Source organism: Chenopodium album, chromosome 5 (genome assembly GCF_948465745.1).
Source record: "Chenopodium album chromosome 5, dcCheAlbu1.1, whole genome shotgun sequence".
NCBI classification, from domain to species: Eukaryota; Viridiplantae; Streptophyta; class Magnoliopsida; order Caryophyllales; family Amaranthaceae; genus Chenopodium; species Chenopodium album.
Genome location: NC_137838.1, coordinates 70,610,230 through 70,634,635, shown reverse-complemented (window position 1 = coordinate 70,634,635; position 24,406 = coordinate 70,610,230). Strand labels below are relative to the sequence as shown.

The 24,406-nt window shown below is 37.0% G+C and overlaps 1 long non-coding RNA gene and 2 pseudogenes across 1 annotated transcript; 2 read left to right on the top strand and 1 right to left on the bottom strand.

Annotated features, from left to right (window-relative positions):
- Positions 1-392: 392 nt before the first annotated feature.
- Positions 393-9,235, bottom strand: LOC145630966 (uncharacterized). The gene is made up of 2 exons (XR_014112315.1): positions 8,559-9,235; positions 393-1,653 (listed from the first exon to the last, which is right to left on the bottom strand). It is a non-coding gene; the product is annotated as an uncharacterized LOC145630966 (long non-coding RNA).
- Positions 9,236-11,974: 2,739 nt separating this feature from the next.
- Positions 11,975-13,223, top strand: LOC145633089 (polygalacturonase inhibitor pseudogene; annotated as a pseudogene).
- A 4,316-nt stretch (positions 13,224-17,539) lies between these two features.
- On the top strand, positions 17,540-19,436 carry LOC145630965 (polygalacturonase inhibitor 1 pseudogene; annotated as a pseudogene).
- The last annotated feature ends 4,970 nt before the right edge of the window (positions 19,437-24,406 follow it).

Here is a 24,406-nt window from a genome sequence, read left to right as displayed (position 1 = left end):
AATCCTAAGATATACACCCCACTTCATCGGAGTCATATAAAGCCGATCGAGGTAGAATATTTGCAACCAAATTATAAACATCTCACTCAATTTTCTATAAAAACTGAAGACACATATTGTGATGGCCTCCCAGTCATCTAAGAAATTTGAATTGAGAAGAAAGAATTAATACTTTATATACATTCATAAAATCAAGGTGTTAACACATAGAGATTGAAAATTGCTTAAAACCCATAATAATAGCAAATTGCCAAGTGATATCAGAATTGAAAATAAATAATCGCGATAAAATAGGTCACATTCTAGATTTGGAAACCAAACAGCATGAAGCAACATCAATGGAAGAATTCAAGAAACTGAACAGGATTGAAAATCACCTGGACGGGAAAAGGTTAAACCTAAAATAATTATTTAAATTTTATACCATGTAAAGTAAAACACAAGATAAGTAAAGCATAAGATACCAAAAAAAGAGTGCAATGGCATGCCTACATAACTGAATTCCTCAAAAAACCCTCCATTTACAAAAATACGCAAATAATTGATACATAAACAACTATCAGTTGTAGCATAATGCCAATCTCTGACATCCGTGAGACAAACCATGAAATATCAACACAACAAAAGTGACAACCACAAAAACTAATATTAACCACAAAAACTAACCATGAGGAAAAGTGAACAACCACCCGCCACTGCAGCATAACCAGAAGCCTCAAATTTTAAAGCAAAGTCCTAACACCTGTCATCAACCACTCGTGCGCCATCGTGCACCAATCGTATTCTCGGGCTTCCACTCCAACACAAACAAGAGGCGTCAGGGAAGCCGCCAAAAATTTTCCACCGCTAGTGGGGCATAACAGCCCCCCAAACATTGCAACCAAGAAAGCAATAATAAAATGATCTTGATCCTTCCTCGTAATTACATGCATTTTTAGAATTTTTTTCAGCAGCCATATCCACGGATATCCCAAACCTACCATTCTTGCATTTTACACCATACAAATCCTTAATTGAGATAGTAATTTTTTCACGAATGGAAAAACCACCATCAGTTACCCACCTAGGAAGATCCTTACGTCCGGCAAGAATACCAAAAATGCAGCGCCATTGTGTAGGGCACAGTGGCACTAAGCTTCCGTTACCCATTTCAAAATGTCTGGTGTCACCATCGACCCTACTCATCAACCAATAAGCAAACCCCTGACAGACCTTTGCCTTCTACAACTTAATGATATGGAAAAGGTCACCAAAGCCACATCTTTTGATTATCGCTCGCCTCTCCTTATTCATCGACAACACCTCCAACACTTCACTAATAGCATAAACTTTGCACATGAAGTTTGTGGCTCGAAGAAAAAATTACAAATGCATCATTAATAACACAAAATCCAACTAAAAACATCATTAAGTTCCTGCAAAAAAGTCACCACATTGTACCTTCCCAAAACAGTAAGTTTTTTGCGTAACAACAACTATGCCCTTCTATTTCACCATCTGACTTTATGACTAAACACCTTGGGATTCCACACCTTGAGAGTAAAACTCGTGTGGCTGAAACACTTGTGGATGAAACCCTTGGGACTAAAAACCTTGTGACTGGAAACCATGTCGTTGCTGAAACCCTTGTAGTTGAAACCCTTCTTCCTTATCCTGAAACAATTCACAAACAATGTAACCCTTCAAATTGTGATATGAGCTTTTGCTCTATAGTAGCTTATGAACTAAGGGTTGCTAACCTAAACATGCAGTCATGCAGAGTACATGGTGTGATATCTTAATTAACAATCACTAGTGACAATTTGCAAGGAAGAACACTGAGGAGCATACTACTTTATCAACCTCTTTGTTTACCTAAAGATGCCACAGTTTATGATAACCTAAGGTTTCAAATAAGTCATTTGCAGCAAAGGATGCCACGTTAAAATAATTTTATTCCATTAACCTAACCATACCAGAGACATGTTCAACTTTTCTCACGATACCAATATACCATACAAGTAATGTCTTTTCTCATTATAGGTCGATAAGACGCAAATTGAACTTCAAGACTTCAAATCTTGTGTTATATATTATGGCAAATAATTAAAAGTGGTCCTAAACAGACGATTAGTTCACCTTCCATTGGAAGTCATGCCCCTTGGAATAATCTTCTTGTGAATACAAAATGCAGGAGGTAAAGGTAGAGTATATACCTTTATCCCTTATATGAAGGTATTGAATTCTATAAATAAAAGGCGAGATCCCAGGGAGGCTAGAAGCCCCTAAATTAGCAAGAGCTAATATCAACAAGATTATTCACAAAAACACAAGCAAAAAGAATCTTAACATAAAAAACTAAAAAATTACATTTTCTTCTCATGAATAAGTTCTTATAAACAATGTAACCATGAAAAAAAATGAAAGAACAACACATAAACCATGAAGACAAAAAATTCAATGGGAGAGGGGTAAAACTCTTTATGCATACCTGGAAGAAAGGAAGAAATTCTATCAAATGAAACAAAGGTTAGACTACAAAGGGAATATTACTACCAAGACTTAATTATCTTTTACACTATGAGGGGAATCTTAGGAGGTCTAATTACTACCAAAGCACCAAAATCCTTAAACAAATTAAGGTTATACTAGGAAAGCAGAAGTGGAATTCAACCTAATTATGTAAACCCGATGTCAACATTAATAAATCGTCATAACAATCGTAACATATTCCACTTTAACATTTAAAGACAACCATACGATACAGTGGAACATAAAAATCTATTAAAATTTGTACTTATAGCATAAACTTCACACACACCTCGCTTGTCATCTAGTGTACAGGAAGTTCGACCCGCTTCCTACTACTTGTTGGCAGTAGCGCAAGAGATGCCCTAGGTGATGGCCTACCCTGGGTGGTGCCCTAGGTGGTAGTACAACTTTTTTTTAGAACAACACCACTCCGCCAACGTCCTTCCTCAACATTAGGAATGCTTCTTCGCCGAATTAGAATAGGTACCTCCTCTTCTTCAAATGACTGGTCCTCAAATTCACTAGCTTGGTAAGCCAGATCTGCGACATAATCATCATCTTCAGAAAAATCATCTTTAAGGATGATGCATTGGATTCCGGCACTGAGGATGATTTTTCTGAAGATGATGATTATGTCGTAGGTTTGGCTGACTAGGCTAGTGAATTTGAGGACCAGTAATTTGAAGAAGAAGAGGTACCTATTCCTATCCGGCGAAGAAGCATTCCTAATGTTGAGGAAGGACGTAGGCGGAGGGGTGCTGTTCGGGAAAAAGTTGATGTACTACCACCTAGGGAACCACCTAGGGTAGGCCACCACCTAGGGCATCTCCCGCGCCGCTGCCATCAAGTAGTAGGAAGCGGGTCAAACTTCCTGTACACCAGATGAAAAGCAAGGTGTGTGTGAAGTTTATGCTATAAGCACAAATTTATATAGATTTTTATGTTCCATTGTATCGTGCGGTTGTCTGCATGCATTTGGTTCTCTTTAAATGTTAAAGTGGAATATGTTACGGTTGTTATGACGATTCATTAATGTTGATATCGGGTTTACATAATTGGGTTGAATTCCACTTTTGCTTTCCTAATATAACCTTAATTTGTTTAAGGATTTTTGGTTTTTTGTGGGGTGCTTTGGTAGTAATTAGACCTCCTAAGAATCCCTTCATAGTTTAAAAAATAACTAAGCCTTGGTAGTAATATTCCCTTCGTAGTCTAACCTTTGTTTCATTTGATGGAATTTCTTCCTTTCTTCCAGGTATGCATAAAGAGTTTTACCCCTCTCCCCCTGAATTTTTTGTCTTCATGGTTTATGTGTTGTTCTTTCATTTTTTATTTTCATGGTTACATTGTTTATAAGAGCTTAATCATGACGAGAAAATATATATATATATTTATATTTAGTTTTTTTTATGTTTTGATTCTTTTTGCTTGTGTTTTTGTGAATAATCTTGTTGGTATTAGCTTTTACTAATTTAGGGGCTTCTAGCCTCCTTGGGATCTCTCCTCTAATTTATAGAATTCAATACCTTTATATAAGGGATAAAGGTATATACTCTACCTTTACCTCCTGCATTTTGTATTCACGGGAAGATAATTATTCGAAGGGGCATGGCTTCCAATGAGATGTGAACTAATCGTCTGTTTAGGACCACTTTTAATTATTTTCCATAATATAATGGAAGATTTGAAGTCATGAAGCTCAATTCGTGTCTTATCGACCTAAAATGAGAAAAGGCATTACTTGTACGTATGGTATATTAGTATCGTGAGAAGAGTTGAACATGTCTCTGGTATGGTTGGGTTAAAGGAATCAAAAGATTTCTACATGGCATCCTTTGCCGCAAATGACTTAGTTGAAACCTTAGGTTATCATAAGTTGTGGCATCTTTAGGTGAACAAAGAGGTTTCCAGTGTAGTATGGTCCTCATTGTCCTTCCTAGCCAATTGTCACTAGAGATTGTTAAGACATCACATCATGTACTCTACATGAATGCATGTTTAGGTTAGCAACCCTTAGTTCATAAGCTACTGCATAGCAAAAGCTCATAACACCATTTTAAGGGTTACATTGTTTTTGTGAATTGTTGCAGGCTGAGGAAGAAGGGTTTCAACCACAAGGGTTTTAACGACAAGGTTTTCAGCAACGACGTGGTTTCCATTCACAAGGTTTTCAGTCCCAAGGGTTTTAGCCACATCTGTTTCAGCCACACGAGTTTCACTCTCAATGTGTGGAATCCCAAGGTGTTCAGTCACAAGGTCAAATGGTGAAACGGAAGGGCATAATTGTTGTTACGCAAAAAACTTACTGTTCAGGATGGTAAATTTTGCTGAATTTTTTGCAAGAATTTAAGGATGTTTTTAGTTGGCTTTGTGTTATTAATGATGCATTTGTTTTTTTTCTTCCAGTCCGCAAACTTCATGTTCAAAGTTGATGCTATTAGTGAAGTGTTGGAGGTGTTGTCGATTGATAAGGAGAGGCGGGCGATAATCGAAAGATGTGGATTTGGTGACCTTTTCCATAAGATGTAGAAGGCAAAGGTCTATCGGGGGTTTGCTTATTGGTTGATGAGTAGGGTCGATGGTGCCACAAGAATTTTTGAAATGGGTAATGGAAGGTTAGTGCCACTGTGCCCTACACAATGGCGCTGCATTTTTGGTATTCTTTTCGGACGTAAGGATCTTCCTAGGCGGGTAACTGATGGTGGTTTGGCCATTCATGAAAAAATTACTATTGCAATTAAGGATTTGTATGGTGTAAAATGCAAAAATGGTAGGTCTGGGATATTCGCGGATATGACTGCTGAAAAAATTCTTAAAATTCTTGTAATTACGAGGAAGGAGCAAGATCATTTTATGATCGCTTTCTTAGTTGCGATGTTTGGGGGGCTATTATGCCCCACTAGTGGTGGAAAATTTATGGCGGCTTCTGTTTGTGTTGGAGTGGTAGCCCGGGAGTACGATTGGTGCACGAGTGGTTGATGACATGTGCTAGGGACTTTGCTTCAAAATTTGAGGCTTCTGGTTATGCTGCAAGGGCGGGTGGTTGTTCACTTTTCCTCATGGTTAGTTTTTGTGGTTGTTTACGTTTAAAATATTAGTTTTTGTGGTTGTTCACTTCTATTGTGTTAATATTTCTTGGTTTAGTCTCACGGATGTCAGAGCTTGACATTATGCTACAACTGATAGTTGTTTGTGCATCAATTATTTGCGTATTCTTGTACATGGAGGGTTCTTTTGAGAAATTAAGTTATGTAGGCATGCCATTGCACGCTATTTTTGGTATCTTGTGTTTTACTTTACATGGTACAAAATTTAAATAATTATTGTAGGTTTAACCTTTTCCTGTCCAAGTGATTTTCATTCCTTTATAGTTTCTTGAATTATGCCATTGTTGTTGCTTCATGCTGTTTAGTTTCCGATTTTGGAATGTGAACTATTTTATCGTGATTATTTATTTTTAGTTCTGATATCTCTTGGCAATTTGCTATTATTATGGGTTTTAAGTAATTTTCAATCTCTATGTGTTAACACCTTGATTTTATGAATATATATAAACTATTAATTCTTTCTTCTCAATTAAAATTTCTTAGATGACTGGGAGGCCATCATAATATGTGTCTTCATTTTTTTTTTATAGAAAATTGAGTGATATGTTTGTAATTTGGTTGCAAATATTCAACCTCGATCGGCTTTGTATAACTTCGATGAAGTGGAATGTATATCTCAGGATTGAGGTATGAACTGCGGAGAAGATTAAGGAAGGATATGAGAAGGATTTAAAGATGACAAAGGACTATAGGTTGTTGAAAGTAAGTGGTTCGGTTGTAACTCAATCGGTATTTTTTTGTTATTATTTATTTCACTCTACGTTAGATTTAAATGTGGTCCACTTGTTTTTGTAGTCGTTGGATGTGGCTTGTGGGGAGAGGCATTCTTGGATTACGTGAGACAGTGTCGAGCCCTATGAAGTCTCGGTTGCAAATGAGGTAGGGAAAACAATATTATTTTGTTCATTAAAGTAGTTGATGTATTCAAGTGTTAGTTAAATAACTAATTAAATGGTTAGGGTTGTGATTGGTTAAGTTTTTGAAATACTAAGAAAAATGTTAGAACACTTTGTTAGGATACCTACATACGATTTAATGGTTTTATTACTATACCATCCATAGTTATACCTTAAGCTGATTATGATACCAACATGTGATTAAATGGATTTGTTAGTATACCAACCAAAGTTATACCTGAATCAATAGGTTAATTGCATCCGGGGGCTTTCCTCTCATGCAATAAACCTAAGTCTTGAATAGCCACTCAAACGTCTTGACATTCTCTAGGGAAACCAAAGCACAGCCAAGTAGGATTGTCTAACTATGGTGATTGACTCCAACAAAGTTCCAAAAGGGGAGCTCATACTGGTTTGTCAACTACATTGAATTGAAGCAGACAACATCTCCAAAATACTGAAACGCCTCCCTTCTCCGGGCATCAACCCACATGATGTCTTTCAATATCCCCTTTTCATCAAGGCGATGCATGTGAAAACAATTTTGATTATTTGTAGTCATTTTATCAAAATACTCCACCATAGCCGAGACATTACCATTTTTTAACTTCGACCTCCTCTTTCTATTCACCAAATTATGAATATTTTTTTTCGTGAATCCCACATTCTTAAGACCATGCCTTTGGCCCGCTAAGTTGTTGAAAATATGCCCTACTAGGGCGCCATATGCATGGTCAGTTTCAATCCTATGCTCGAAATGCTTAGTAATTTTTTTCACCCTATACATTGCAATGTGTCTTGACAACTCGGAACTCACTATGTGATTGTGCTCATTGACTACTTTCTTGATCTGCCACCCACTTTCATTGTTGCCTTGTCCATACATCATAACTACGTAGTTGCATTTTTTACTCTTCTTCTTCGAAGATGGCTCATCATAAACCACAATCTTCTTCCTATTAACCCACCTCTTGTATGTTGTCATACCGTTACATTACACTTCCAAACATAAGTGTTATATGATCTTGTCTTTCCACCACCTATACGCACAACACCAAATCCCTCTTGCTTCCCATAACTACGATGATAATTATTCATGTCATCCCAATTACTAAACTCCATTCCTACTTCTGGGGGTACTACAGCTGCTTCTACATATCTATGTGAACCTAAACTCTATAAGCCTGCACTATGTAAATCCACACTACATTTGTCCTCGGTAATGGTACATTCAGTAGGAGGGTCCTTATTCAAGTCAAAACCCTCCCATACATCATTATTCAAATCATCATTTAAATCAAAATGTTCACTTTCATCACTGTCTGAACAACTATCTAAGCTACAGCTTACGTATGTGCCCCCCTACATATCTTGGTTCTGGTTCACAACATTACAATCCTAACCAAACTAAACAAAAAGTAATCAAAACATAGTCGTCCCTAATCATAATAAAGCACAAACACCGCTACAAGATCGACACAAGTCATGAAACAGCAGAGAGTAGATATTTCCTCCTATGTAAGTAGTTCATTTACCTTTTACGCATTTATAGTTCATATGTACTAACTAGTATTTCATGTATGGTTGTTGGTACTACCAGTTGTACCATTAACCATGTAGATGGTATACAAACATTAACGTTGTTGATATATTTTATCTTTGGTATGATAATGTGTACCAGCAACACTTGTATTCATACATAATGGTATGTTTTGAATTGTGTATTGTTGCCTAACTAGAAGATAAGTAACTACAAATAAAATACAAATTAATCAATTACTGAAAATTATACTTGTTGACGCCTACTGAAGAAGAAACAAATGTCACCATGTTGTTCAATTTCTCAAAATTTAACTCTCAAATTTTAATTCTCAACATTAAGAAATCCATTTCATAAATATGGAACTAAAATAAACTGTTCAATTTCTCACAAAAATTCTCAAAATCCAATTCTCAACTTTAGGAAACCAATTTAATGGGTTAAAAAAAAACACCAATTTAATTTTTTGGGTACAAAATAAAACAAATCAAAATCATAACTTACCTCAATCATCTCACTATCTTTGTTCCCCAAATTACTATAGTCCCTTCGGCCAACCGCACCTACCACCTACAAATTTGCTCCAAAACTTCTTCTATTATCATTGCAGGAATTAATTACTCGCAAAATAAGGGCTTCCCTCAAATTTACTTTGGAGCTTCAATTTAATGTTTTGTGCATTTCTCTTGCTTTTAGGTGGGGGAATAAGGGAGGGAACTCCATTAATTATTTAACCAAAATTTGAGAGGGAAAAAATTGGGGAAAATTTTGAGAATTTTTTTTTCCGCCATAGTTTCATTGTTGTTGCCGGTGAAAATGAGAGTTAACTCTTCTCTTGCCTATCTATGCTAAATACAATGTATACCAAATAATTCACCTTTTCTCTAAAAAAATAAAAATAAAAAATAAAAATAAATAAAATAGATAGTAAATAAATAAAATAAAAATCAGGTCGGCAAGAGTTGTGCCAATGAAAAGCTCATTTTTACGGTTGTTTCTTACTTGTAACAGTTTGATCCACATAAGACTTAGGAAAAATTGTAAAAAATAATACAAACTTTGAGCGATCTTCTAAAAACAAAGCAAACTTTTAATTATTTCTAAATAATACAAACTTTAAGGGATATCTGCTTTAAACAAGTTGTTTTACATACAACTTATTTAACCGGTTATTTTTTTATTTATCATATAAAGTTGTTTAATAGTTTTAAAAAAATAAATACAATATCACATGTTCCATATAACCTATTCATATCAGTTTTAACTTGTTTAAAGCGGATAACGGGATAACCCTCAAAATTTGTATTATTAAAAAATAATTAAAAGTTTGACTTGTTTTTGATAATTTTTCCTAAGACTTAAAAGGTTATTTTATTTTTTTTTTTTATTTTTTTTTAAGGAAACTTAAAAGGTTAAAGCAGATGAAGTTAAAAACTATGCAAGTGGATTAAGTTGGGGTCTTGGGGAATCTTTAATAATCATGAATATATACGAGAAATAAGTGGGGACAAATATAAGCAATCGATTCTGGGTAATTACTAATTAGACAATTCTGTACCACATGAAGTCATGAATAAATTATTCGGTGTAAAACCAAAGAACCAAAAGTCATGCACTCATGCTGACATAACAATGCTACAATAGTACATAAATTTGCATGCATGAAGAAAATTTTTTTGAAACAATAAGCTAAAAGTTGATAAATTATAAGGTGTTCACGGAATTCACGTGTTGCTGGAATAATGTACACGTACATTATAAATGTTTCACATTATCGTGTTTATGAATTAGTAAATTATAACATGGAGTAATAGCCTAATAGGGTAATACTGTGGCTAGTAACTTAGGCTAATGGTGTTTAGATTTTGGTTAAAGATTTGCCAAAAATGAACTTATATATACGGATTACTTAGAGGGATTAATGTTAAGAATTACAGGTTTTTCTAATGATAATCCAATTTTGCAAGTTAGTATTTTTGTTGTTGTTAAGTTAATAATTGTTCTTATAAGTAGCTAATCTCAAATTATCAATAGATGTGAAGGATTCTTAGGGTCTGTTCTGATTGACTGAACTGAACTGAACTTATTAGAGATGAACTTAACTGAAATGAACTGAACTTATTAGAGCTGAACTGAGATGAACTGAATATTTTATAAGAGAAGGAAATTAAGAGCTGAACTGAACTGAACTTAACTGAACTGAACTTATTAGAGATGAACTGAACTGAACTGAACTGAAAATAATCATATTAGAACAGGCCCTTAGACAAACTATTATAACTAGAAGTTTGGCCAAATAGGTTAGAGAGGATTTCTAAATTTGGTAAAAAAAGAAAATTATAATATGCCCCCTTCGTCTTTTATTATTTGCACCATTTGATCCAAAAGACTTTCACAAAAAGGGACACATGATGCAAACAAAAAGGGATTCATGGACTCCCTCCGTCCCACAATATAGTTTCTGTTTTTTTTTTTTTTGGAGAACCAAAATGTTCTTCCTATTTCTATTTTTGGATAGTAGGTAAAAACCATTATACCCTCACTCTTTTTTTTTTTTTTTTTTTTTTAACTTTATTTATTGTACTTCCTAATTTATCCTTGAATTTTACATTTGTCTTGTACTTTTTTCCACTTTCTCTTTCTAACTTTTGTCTATGATTATACTTTTCACTTTTATTATTGCATTTTACCCACTTTTTCTTCCTATTTCTTAAATACCGTGAAAAAAAAAAAACAAGAACAATATTACGGGACGGAGGGAGTAGTAGTTACTACGGATTACTCTGCAATACTTGGCTTTAATTTGCATGTCACAACAACAATATACTACCTCCGTTACAGGTTATGTGCAACGATTTGACATAAAGCAGAGAGGAAAAATGTCTAATCGTTACACATAACCTGTAACGGAGGTAGTAATAAAAAAAATGAGGCCAATACTCTGATATTTTCTTAAGATACAATTTATAATTTCCTGTATTTTAACCATTGGTCTTCAGGGCAATAGTCTTAAGTCAAGGCAAAATTGTACTTATGTATTATGTACTCCGTATTACATATTGCGGGTGCATGTTTGGATAATACTCATCACTACATACGTTGTTTACCCAATTTTGCATACTTTTTTTTAATTTTTAATATTTTTATTTTATTTGAGAAAGAAATTGATATCAGGTTTCCAAAAAAAAAAAAAAAAAAAAAAAGAAAGAAATTGATATCATAATAGATTTGTAATCCCCTACCACCTTTGCGGCTGGTCGTGCTATCGCCTTGACTTAACTTATGAAGATGGAAAGTGAATTCCAAAGAGTGAGATATATGCTCTTTTAAATGAACGAATAATCGATTTGATCGAAAAATACGAAGGATATTTGATTATTGGAGTCACAATCCGAGTTTTTTTGGAAACTAAATTAAAGGAGGCGCAGTACCTCTCTGCCGAGGTTAGGGAAAAGATCCTTATCGAATTCTTAAAGGTTCGATATTAACGGATATCAAGCCAAGAAAGGCAAAAGTTCTCCGATATCGGAAGCGTAATTATTCTACTCAATTTATATCTTAGTCTTGTTATTTCTAATAATCATTTTCTTACTCACTCTAATTAGTTCTACGTGTATAGTGACAGACCTGACAGTGTATACCAAACCATGATTCCACGTATTGAAAACTCAACAAGTAATAACGTTGATAGAAATTGTGCATGTGAATTTCCAAAACTTTACCATTTTTGTAAAACATAAAGTCCCAATTTACATTACATTGATGGTAATTAGTGCATATGGTTTTCCTAAGGGGGAATTGCCTTTGCCTTTTGGTAATTGCTCATCCAATCCTCTATAAATAGCCCTTTATTTATGTAGCAAACCCGCACACTATACCAAGAAGCATTTCATACTTTTTACAAAAAAAAAAAAAAAAACATGAAGAATAATCCATGCATTACTTCCGTCCTTTTTTTCTATCTCCTCTTCCTCCTCCTACCTTCCCTCAACCTCGCTCACACCCATGCTCATCCTCATCATCGACCACACCGCTGCTACCCGGCCGACAAACAAGCCCTCCTTGAAATCAAGGCCGGTTTCAGTGGCGGATCTAGCATTTTTTCAACATGGTCACCACACACAGACTGCTGCAAGTGGAGTGGTGTACTATGCAAGAAGATCCCAAAGACAAATATCCGCCGTGTTAACTTCCTCGAAATAAGCGGCTCAGATGAGGTTGTAGGAACAATCCCCACTACCCTTGATAAATTCCCGTACCTCGAAACCCTTATCTTACGACTACTACCCAACCTCACAGGCCCAATCCCACCCGTCATCGGAAAACTCACTAGACTAAAACTCCTCTTCCTTAACTGGGACAACCTTAGCGGCCCCATCCCAAATTTCTTAAGCCACTTAACTCATTTAGAGTCCCTTAGCTTGAACAATAACCAATTTACCGGCTCGATTCCGGCTTTCCTAGGTCGACTCCCTAATATCAAGGGACTCGACCTACAAATAAACCATCTAACCGGTAGAATTCCGGATACATTCGGTTCCTTCGCCAATGGTTCCGCCCTACAATTATCCCACAATAAGTTATCCGGTATAATCCCAAGATCTCTAGGAAAGGTCAACTTCGGAACTCTAGAACTATCACATAATCATCTCACAGGCGACGCGTCCTTCCTGTTTGGGGAGGACAAGTCCGAGTTGAGTCACTTGGACTTGTCGAACAATCGCTTATCGTTCGACTTGTCCAAGGTAGTGCTCCCCGTGGGAGACATCACTTCTAGCTTGTTTGAGCTTAAGTTGAGCCATAACCAAATATACGGCCGGCTGCCTGCTTGGTTGGGGCGTGCAAGTTCATTGGCCATAATCGACGTAAGCTATAACCGACTTTGCGGGCCGATACCGAGAGGGAAGCTGCAAGGGTTTCCTGCGGAAGTATTTGAGCATAATTTGTGCTTGTGTGGTGCTCCCTTGCATCCTTGCAAGTCTTAAGCTAGTTGCGTGCATATGTTGTAACAATGTATGTCCTTTGAAGTTTTAACGTGATTAGGTGTATGCTTTAGCTAGTGTGCTAAGTGAGTTGTAGTTTTAGTTATGACTTATGAGCCAATAAATGTGAAAGCTGAAGAAAAATAATTGGAATCCTTTTAATTTAATTGCGGTTAACGCTTTCATACTCTTTACATATTCTGATATTCTTTCAAGTTTTAACGAGTAGCATGCTAAATTGGACATTGCTAAAGCGAATACTTGAACCAAGGAATTTTGTGCCTCAAATAACTAGAGTCATGATGTAATAACAGATTTCCAAATATTACGTTTTCATTAGTTTGAAAATATAACAAATGTAAAAGCTAGTTATATTGGTCTTAATGTGGTATTTAGATGAGACTATATAAGCATAATTTAGTACTAATGTGTGTTTTATTTTAGGGTCATTCATAACTCGAGTTATTGGAGATAGAAATGTTTGTAACAAGCTTTAGCTACACGAAGAAATTAACTTCTTTTTTTTTTTTTAATTGTTTGGTTCCATGAGAATTTATCATTTAAATTACAAATATTGACAAGTAATCTCAATACATCATAGGATACTGCAAATCATGACCAATCTGGGGGAAGCTCTGCTAACATTATATTTCACTACGTGAAAAAACGCATTTGGCACCGGTTCAAACCCGGCCTAAGGCACCGGTTTGAACTCGTGCCTATGTGGGGGGTGCCAAATACCCCCCTATTTGGCACCGGTTCAAAACCAGTGCCACAAACAGGTTTTGGCACCGGTTAACCGGTGCCAAAAATACTAAAAAAAAAATATTTATCCTCCTTTTGGCACCGGTTAACCGGTGCCAAAAATGTCCAAATTTTTTTTTATTTTATTTTTTTTGGTTTTTTTTCACTTACTAATAAAATCAACTGAAAAAAAAATAACAATTCACAACAAAAATCGAATTGGTTTCAATATATATAATCCAAAATTTACAATACATAATGAAATCCAAAATTTACAATATATAATGAAATCCAAAATTACAATATAGATCAATTACAACTAACATTATAAATAAATAAAAAAAATAACATTATAAATCATAAAAAAAATTACAACATGAACATATCAATATTCTTGCATAATCTGTACACACTAATTAAAACAGAAAAAAAAAAATCAATTGGTAAAAATAAGCTTAAGAATATATAAAAATTAACAAAAAATTGAAAAATTATCAAAAACGAAAAAAAAAACCAAAATTATCAAAATATAAAATATAAAACAGAAATTGAAATCGAAATATAAAAAATTATCAAAAACGAAAAAAAAAAACCCAAAATTATCAAAATATAAAATATAAAACAGAAATTGAAATCGAAATATAAAAAATTATCAAAAACGAAAAAAAAAAACCAAAATTGAAATTGAAAAAAAGAAACCAAAAATTCGAAAAAAACAAAATCAAAATCGGAAAAAAAAAAAAAAACAAATACGAAAAAAAAATAGGAAAAAAAACCAAAATCCAAAGTAAAAGGCAAATTAAAATCGAAACCCAAAAAACGAAATCCAAAATAAAAACCAAAATTGAAAACCAAAATCAAAAACCAAAATCAAAATCAAAAACCAAAAAAAAAACCAAAATTGAAATCGAAAAAAAGAAACCAAAAATTCGAAAAAAACAAAATCAAAATCGGAAAAAAAAAAAAACAAATACGAAAAACAAATAGGAAAAAAAAAACCAAAATCCAAAATAAAAGGCAAATTAAAATCGAAACCCTAAAAACGAAATCCAAAATAAAAACCAAAATCGAAAACCAAAATCAAAAACCAAAATCAAAATCAAAATCAAAAACCAAAATTGGTGAATCGAAAACAAAACCAAAATTGGTGAATCGAAAACAAAAACAATTAAAATCGAAAAAAAAAAGCCTGAACTTGAAAAAAAATCCCAGAAATTGTTGTTGATGTTGATGCTGGTGGTGGTGCTCGAACTTTGTGGTGGCGGCGGCGGCTGTTGTTGCGCTAATGAGAGGAGATCGAGCTTTGTGGTGGTCCTCGAACTTTGTGGTGCTCGAGCTTTGGTTGCTGCATATGAGAGGAGATCGAGCTTTGTGGTGGTGCTCGAGCTTTGGTTGCTGCATATGAGAGGAGATCGAAGGGAGTTGAAAGACTAAGGAAGAACGAATAGAGAGAGAGAGAGGAGATCGAAGGAGATGAAAGAAGAAAGAAGAACGAAGAGAGAGAGAGGAGAGAGAAGGAGGAGAGAGAAGGAGAGGAGATGAAATGGGGGAATGGAGGCGGAGAGAAGGAGGAGAGATAAGGAGATCGAAGCTAAGGGTTTTAGGGTTTTAATGTTCCGATTTTTCCTAAAAACCTTGGGCCGGTTCAGTGGCATCGGTTCAAACCGGTGCCCTTTGTATTTTTGGCACCGGTTTGATCTGAACCGGTGCCATTACTCTTGGTCTAAAATCCCGCCCATTTTTAGGGCGGTTTTTGGCACCGGTTTGGTCTGAACGGGTGCCATTTGGGGGTTGCCTTTTTGTATTTTTCTACTAGTGTTTGAACTTAAGTAGTCTTGAAGTTTTTAAACCTAAATTCCTCAAATGTTTTGAATTTGTTAACGAGCTTTAACTTTGAGTCAAGATAATACTTCCTCCGTTTTTATTTTATTGCACCATTAGGACTTTTACACTATTCACTTAATCTTCTTTGACCATCATTTGTGATTTATACATTAAGAAAAATATAGTCATGTGGGATCTAGTTAGATTTGTATCGAACTCTACTTTTCAAATATCAAATTTTTATAATTTTTTCAAAAGTATAATTGAAGATATTGATAGCTAAAGTAATGCATTGGCAAGCGTGAAATCTCTTATGGTGCAATAAAAAAAGAACGGAGGAAGTATTAGTTGTCCTTGATTATTAATTTGTTGGAGCATTACTTTTAAGTCAGTCTCGAATATTTTGCAACCTGACTCGACTCATTTGAAGATTTTAACGAGTAATGTACTAATCACTAATGTTTTTATATCAATACACAAAAAAAGTTGAATTAGTACTCATATTACAAAAACACCGAGAATACGTGCCAACATATATACACTCATTCAGCAGTACTTTATTTTTTTATACGAAATATGAAGTATATGTACTTTGGTAATTTCATCCCTATGTATAGTTTTTATTTGAATTATTTAGATTCAACTTTAAAAACTTTGACCATAATATGTCCATGTGGGATCAAATTTTTACAGAGTATAATTTTTACGCGTATGAAAATAGAGATATAAACGTTTTAAGATTAAGTGTCTATTCTAATTTATTGAACTGAACTGAATTGAACTAAGTTGACTTGAACTGAATTAAACTAAATTAAACTGTTTATAAGAGAATGAAATTAGAAATTAAATTAAAATGAACTGAAATTAAGCCGAAAAACACATCCTAATCTCCAAGACTATGAAAAATCAAACGGGATCTTCTTGCATAGTACACCACTCCATACTTATTTTACTCCATAGTTATTTTGTTGCTTTTGTGTGTGTCACGTGTATTCACTGATGATGTATATTTGTACAACTGACACAAATAGTTACGTATGATTACACAGACCTCTCGCCTCTGCGTAAACAATAGTAGCACCACATGTGAAGAATGCATTAAGTAAAAGAGCACACTATTCTTGACCACAGACTGTAAGTATAGACCTGACATGCATTTGTTTGGCAAGAACATGCGTAATCGAACCAAATCAAGTAATTCGGCTTAGAAATCCATGGTCCATTAAAGAAGATTGAACCCCACACTGATTGAGACGCCTCTGCTTGCCAGCAATACTTCCATTCATCACACGCTTACTCCGTATCCTACTATCTCCGTCCATAATACACTAATAAAGAGTATTGACTATTGATAAATTGTATAGTTGTTTGGGCCTACATTTGCATAGGCTTTGAGCATATTTTTTGGCTTGGATAATTGATTTGGCCCATTTTAATTTTAGAATTTTTAGTGAACTTTAATCTATAATTTTAAATTTTGGAAGATAATTGAGTTGATCTGGCAACTTATGAAGTTAATTATGAGTAATCCAAATTCGATTCCATCAAAAACTTTTTCTAGTTAGCTCGACTCAAAATTTTAAAGAGTACAAATGAAACTGATTGTTATCGAGTTTAACAAGTACCTATGTACCATAGAAAATTTGATTAGAATTACAACATGTACCAATTAAAATTGTATAAATCAAATTATAAATAATTTCCCTACTTTAAATGGTTTTGTGACTTTTGTCTCACTTAACTAATTCATAAATCACTTGTACTACTTTTTGTACAACAAATCCATACGTAGTAATATGTACCATATATGTAACGGTCTAATGATCATTCTTTACCGTACCATTCACCAGACCAACTTTAATTAATTATGTAAAAAAATCTCACAACTTGACTGTTCATATCATGCAATTTATAAATGCTTATCTGAACCTTATATAAGTCTCTCCAATTATGCAGTGAACACACAAACAAAAACCACTTAATATTACAATTATGGGAACCAAACCGTATATCTATACCCTCCTCTTCATCACTCTCCTCTTCCTTCTCCCTTCCCTCAACCTTTCACTCTCCCCACCCCCACCACCACAACAACGACGCTGCTACCCGGACGACGAACGAGCACTCCTCCAAATCAAGGCATACTTTGGTAGCAACTTGAGCATGTTCTCAACATGGACACCACAAAACGATTGTTGCAACAAGTGGAGTGGTGTACTATGCAAGAAGATCCCCAAGACAAATATCCACCGTGTTAATTTCCTCGAAATCATTGGCTCGGATGAGGTTGTAGGTACAATCCCCACCACCCTCAATAAACTCCCGTACCTCGAAACCCTCATCTTACGACTATTACCCAACCTCACGGGCCCTATCCCACCCGTCATCGGCAAACTCACGAGACTAAAATACCTCTCTCTTAACTGGGACGACCTCACCGGTCCAATCCCGCACTTCTTAAGCAGGCTAACCAACTTAGGTATCCTTAGCCTTAATAACAACCGGTTCACTGGTTCCATTCCGGGTTTCCTAGGTCAACTCCCTAAACTCCAGGGAGTTGACCTACAGGAAAATCAGCTAACAGGCCGAATCCCTGAGACATTCGGCCTGTTCGCGAATGACTCACAAATTAATTTGTACAACAATAAGTTATCTGGTACAATCCCAACTTCCCTAGGAAAGATCAACTTTGGGATCCTCGATCTGTCAGGAAATCAGCTCACAGGTGACGCGTCCTTCTTGTTTGGTGAGGACAAGTCCAACTTAGCTCACTTAATCTTGTCGAGGAATCGATTGTCGTTCGATTTCTCGAAGGTGGTGATGCCAGTAGGCCAGCTGAATTCATCGTTATTGGTGCTAGAGTTGAGCCATAACCAAATATATGGGAGTCTGCCTACTTGGTTGGGGCAGGCACCCTTGTTGTATCAATTCGATGTAAGCTATAACCGGCTTTGCGGGCCGATCCCGACTGTCGGAGGGAGGTTGCAGCAAAGCTTTCCTGCGTCGTCGTTTGAGCATAATTTGTGCTTGTGTGGTGCTCCATTGCCTCCTTGCAAGTCGTAAATCATCAGCTTTAGCATTGGAGTCAAACTTTGACTAGTGTTGAAATAATGCTTGTTTTTAAGTGGTTCCTTTAATTAATTTTTAAAACAATTAAACAATGAATGTGAAAAGTGGAAGGGAAGTCAAAACCTTTATTTATGTGAAAGCAAAATAGATGATACGATCATAAAAATTACATTACTGCTGATTGCATGTCAATAATATTCCGGTTAACTTTTAAATTTGAGTGAGGGATAGCTCAAGTGGTTAAAACTTTCCTCCTAGTTCCAGGGATCTTGGAATCGATTCTCATCCCCGTCCTTGTGGCTCTCTTAGCAAACAAAAAAAAAAAAAAAAAAATTACAATAACCTTTATTAGTAGTACAACCTTTATTTTGCTTGGTGTTTTTTTTTTTAATTTTATTTACGAGTATCATTTTACTTATCTTTTTTCAAACTCATACAAGTGATTATCTTGTTATATATGTCTCTTTCTCTACCGTACGGTTCCTTGTAAAGCTGTCAAAAACCAACCCGAAGTGGTGAATCCGAACTGTTTTGAAAAGAAATCGAACTACTAAGAACTTATTATTTTAAAACCGTAAATCGACCCGACTCGATTTTTTAAATTCTGAAACTGAACCGATTCGAATGTTTGAGAATCATTAATGAACCGTACCCGTTATCAAACCGAACTGATATAACCCAAAACCGAGAACAACCCGAACCAAATACTTCCGAACCCGATAGTAACCCGACCCATTGTAAATCGAAACCGTTTAAACCCGATAAATTCAAATCGTTTACATCCTATAAATGGTTAGGACCAAACCATTTATAACCCATAATAAGTTATGACCGAACCATTTACAACCCACAACCGGTTATAACCAAACCGTTTATAACTCGTAAGTCCGTAATCCATTATGAGTTATGACCGTAGTTTTTTTTTCGATAATAAAACAAAAGGGTTTAATTTAAATTACGAAGTATTTATATTGAACAGGTTTGGAATTTTGATGTATTGAATTGAAACTCTTATGCTAAAATATTATCGTCCTTTTACGAGTAATGGCTTATGGAACACTATATTGTATTTAAAAAAAAAAAATCTAAATCAAAAGCTAACTGTAGATTTGTTATTATTATTTGATCCTGAAAATTATCATACAAAAAAGGGACATAAAGCTAAACAACTAATTAATACTTCGTATGATCTATTGGAATAACTAATTAAAGAATGTTAAGGATATACTAGAATATATACGTTAACAAAACCCGTTTAAAACTGGCAAAATCAGTTGCCAAATGACTGAGTTCAACTTGACCAGATTATTTCCTGAACTGATTAGAACCCGACCCGATTAGAACCCGATATGTTTTGAATCAAAACCCGCTTTAAACTGACAAACCTTGTTTTTAAACTGACCGAATTTAACCTAGATAGATTATGACCCGAACCAATTTAACCCGACCCGATTAGAACCCGACCCGAAAAGATATTGTAATAAAAATAAACTAAACCAAACTGACCTGAAATTATTTAAAATTAACCCGATAATAATTCCAACCCGTTAAAAACCGACCTGTTACAAACCAATAAACCGAACCCAAAACCGAATCGCGAACCAGATTGACACCCTAGTTCCTTATGATAATTTAATTTAGCTGATTTCAAATTGTTTTGGAAGTAAGACTTTGTTGTTGTTGTTAAAATTAAGTATATTTTTGTATAATAAATACATACACAGTAACCCGTACCATAAATGTAATGGACTAATGTTTAAATGGTAATATTTCATCACTCACTACTCACCACTTACCAGATCAACTTTAATTTTAGGAAAATTTATTAAAAAGGACCTTTTAAGTGCATTTCTTTGTTTAAAAGGACCTTTTAAAACCAAAGTTGTCTAGAGGGTACAAATTTTGTTTTTAATTTGCAACTTGGGACCACTTGCGAGAGAGTGGAATTTGACCCACCAACTCCGGCATTGACCACCCTAGCCCAACCCCTCCCCCTTCCCCTTTCACGGCAGACCCCCCCCCCCCCCACATTAGCCCCCCTTTCCCCCTCGATTGTCTAAGCAGCACCCAAGCCTCCCTTTCCTCCACCCTAAGTCCCTGATCCTTTTCCTCACCCGATTACCCACCCCCTTCGTTTTCAACTTACTCTTCGGTAAGGGTTCTTAATCTCCAAGATCTCAACTTTCCCCAAATTCGTCACAAATTAATCCAATTTTAATTCATACCCTAATTTCATTAAACTCATTTAGAAATTTGATTTCATCTTCTCTTTTTGCTCCATTCTCTCATCCCTAAATTATAAGGTTTGGGTGTAGGAAATTGCTTGAAGATTATACAGTAATCGAGGTGGAGGAAAGGGAGTGAAGGTGGGGAAAGGGGAGAAGTGGGCTGCTGTGAAAGGGACGGGGATGGGGTTTCGGGGTTAGTGTCGGCAACAGAGGAGAAAGGAGGTGGCTTGGACTGTCGACTTGTCGTGAAAGGGGAGGGGGAGAACGAAGGAGGCAATGGGGTGGAGGAAATTGGTGGCTGCAAGTGTTGGTTAACGCCGGAGTTGACCACTCAACGTTGACATTCCGGCATGTGGTCCCAAGTCACAACTTTTTTCTAAAATTTGTACCCCTTTCACAACTTTGACTTTAAAAGGTCCTTTTAGACAAAGAAATGCACTTAAAAGGTCCTTTCTGACAAAATTTCCTTAATTTTATAAAAATATCTCACAACTTGACTCATCATATCATGCAATTTGATAAATCATTATCTAAAACCATCCTTATATATGACCCTCCAATCATGCTGTAAACACACAAGCAAAAACCATTGAAAGATTACAAATATGGAAACCAAACCATATATCTATACCCTCCTCTTCATCACTATCCTTTTCCTCCTCCCTTCCCTCAACCTCTCACTATCCCCACCACCACCACTACAACAACAACGACGCTGCTACCCGGACGACGAACGAGCACTCCTCGAAATCAAGGCTTACTTTGGAAACAATTTGAGCATGTTCTCAACATGGACACCACAAAACGATTGTTGCAACAAGTGGAGTGGTGTACTATGCAAGAAGATCCCCAAGACAAATATCCACCGTGTTAATTTCCTCGAACTCACGGACTCGGATGAGGCTGTAGGAACAATCCCCACCACCCTTGATAAACTCTCGTACCTCGAATCCCTCATCTTACGATTTTTGCCTAACCTCACGGGTCCTATCCCGCCAGTCATTGGCAGCCTCACTAGACTAACATACCTATCCCTTAACTGGGATGTCCTTAACGGTCCCATCCCGAATTTCTTAAGCCAGCTCACCAACTTAGTCGTCCCTAGCCTTAATAAAAATCGGTTTACCGGTTCTATTCCTGCTTTCCTAGGTCAACTCCCTAGAGCCACCTCACTCAGCCTAAGTCAACCTCCCAAACAACCACCGTCTCAGCCAAAAAAAAAAAAAAAAAAAAGAAAACCAAACTTGTTTTGGGTGTTTTTGTCCCTCGGGAGAGTTACAACACGAAGACTGATCCGGGGTGAGCTGTACCTGCAAAACAAACGGAGACACCAGTTGGGTGGTGCTCCGCCTCCGACGCACAAGTTATAAACTTGAAGGAAGAAAAAGGTGCGGAAATTTAGGTAGGGATCTGCTCGGATTCCAAGCTCAGGATGTCTCTATCAAAGAGTAAATGTGTAATAAATGATAAAACGTGCCCTCAAAAAGAGGGACATCTCCCTATTTATAGGGTCTTTGGGATTTGTGCCCCTGATTAGGTCACTGTACCCTAATCAGTGGTGGGCTGCGCCGCTTTGCGGCTTTCTCGGGATTTGGGCCTGAAGGCCGCCTTTTTTCCCTTATTTTCTGGAGTGACACGTGTTAAGCAGATATTGGTCCACTTTGGGCCATCCTGAGGCTGACACGTGTCATCCTCTGATTAGACCACGTGGCGGGGTAAAATTACCCTAAACATTTGCCCCTCACAGATGTGACGTGGCACGCCACGTGGCATCTATGACATGTGTCACGCTCAGATTGGCGGTAATTTTTACCATTAAAGAGTAACCGTTCACCTTCCGGGTAAATTACGGAAATGCCCCCGTATTTACCCTCTATATATATCCGTTTACCCTCATAATTTTGGTACGTTTACAAAAAATTTTCTAGAGAGAACTTTGAGAGAGCAGAAGTCATCCGTTTGAGTCAGGCGCAAGCAAGAAAGCTCGTCCTCCAGAGACTCAGCCGGACCCGCCTAGTTTCAGGTATCTCTTCAAAAGGTACCGTCTATGCCTCTCTCAGCTCTTTTTCTTTTTTCACCGCTTGTACATATTTCTTGCAATAAATGGATGCATCACCAACACACACGGCACAGCCTAGGTTAGAGTCCAGCCGGTCACCAGGGACGGCTGAGTCTAGGACTGGGAGTGCCGTCTCGGGGTGTTGGGACCACCCTTGGCCTCGGATTCCAACCAGTTACGTGTCTGTGCAGGACACCATGGCTCGGACAATGCAGACGGCAACTGATCCAAATTACAAAAGCGAAGGCTCAGGCGGCCAATCGCCTGAGGGAGAAACGTATGGTCAGGGAGACCAGACGGCTCTGGAGAGATCCCCTCCGCGCGCCCCTTCAACTCCTGTTGATTCCTTCATGGAGGAATGTGACCAAGGCGGCGACGAGGTCGTCTATGCCCCCTTGGGTCAAAGTGAGGAGGAGACGGAGAGCGACAGCTCCGCCTCTACCTCTGAGAGTAGTGACAATTTACCCCCGCTTCTGGATAGCGAGGAGGAAGAAAGGAAAAAGTGGAACGAGAAGGATGATCCCTTCAACATCCACGTCTCCTCCAAGGACCGGATCCAAATGGAGGAGAACTTGAAGAATTTCACTAAAATGCACCCGCTTGGAGACGGGTATAGGATCTGGGTGCCGCCTGAGAATGGCACCGTCGCCTGGGAGGACGATCAGGAGAACGCCAACAGTTATTTCGGCTGTTATGAGGCGGCGTTCAAAGCTGGTCTCCGCTTTCCCCTTCACCAGGCGGTGAAGGCAATTTTGAGAGGCTACGGCCTCGGAGTCTGGCAACTTACCCCCAACTCTTGGACAAACATTCTGGGGTATGTTTCCGCCTGCGAGTTTCAAGGGCTTAACCCCGGCTGGGAGGCTTTTGCTAGCTTGCATTATCTTAGCAGAAGCCCAGGCGGCTGGAGGGCGTGGTATACTCTAACCACGCAGCCCCAATATATGATGACCTTGGACAAGGTCTCGAAATTCGACGCCTGGAAGCACAGGTTCTTCCCGATGTCAGCTCCAACCAGACGAGAGAATTATGAATTCCGTCTGTACAATAAGAAGCCCGACTTGTTGGGCCGGAAGTGTGCTCTTCCCCGGGTTCCACAGGAAGACTTTGACAAGATCATTGAGGCAGACTTTTTTGGCCTCACAGACGCGACCTTGTCAACCGGGGAGAAAATAAAGGTCCCCAAGAACTGGATCCCCAAGAGCGCCTTGTTCAGGGACAAGTGCTTTCTAGCCGCCTGCGGGCTAGGGCACATGTTTTCCAAACGTATGCGCCTGAGTTTATATCCGCCTGTAGTATTTTTCTATCGAAATTGTTTTATGATATTGACCAATTTCCTTCTTTTTGCAGAAGAAGCATTAAACATGTTGCAGACGGAGAAAACCCCAAAGCGATCCTCTGCTGTCATCCGCAAGGCGCTTGCGGAAAAGGCTGCGGCTGAGGTCAAAG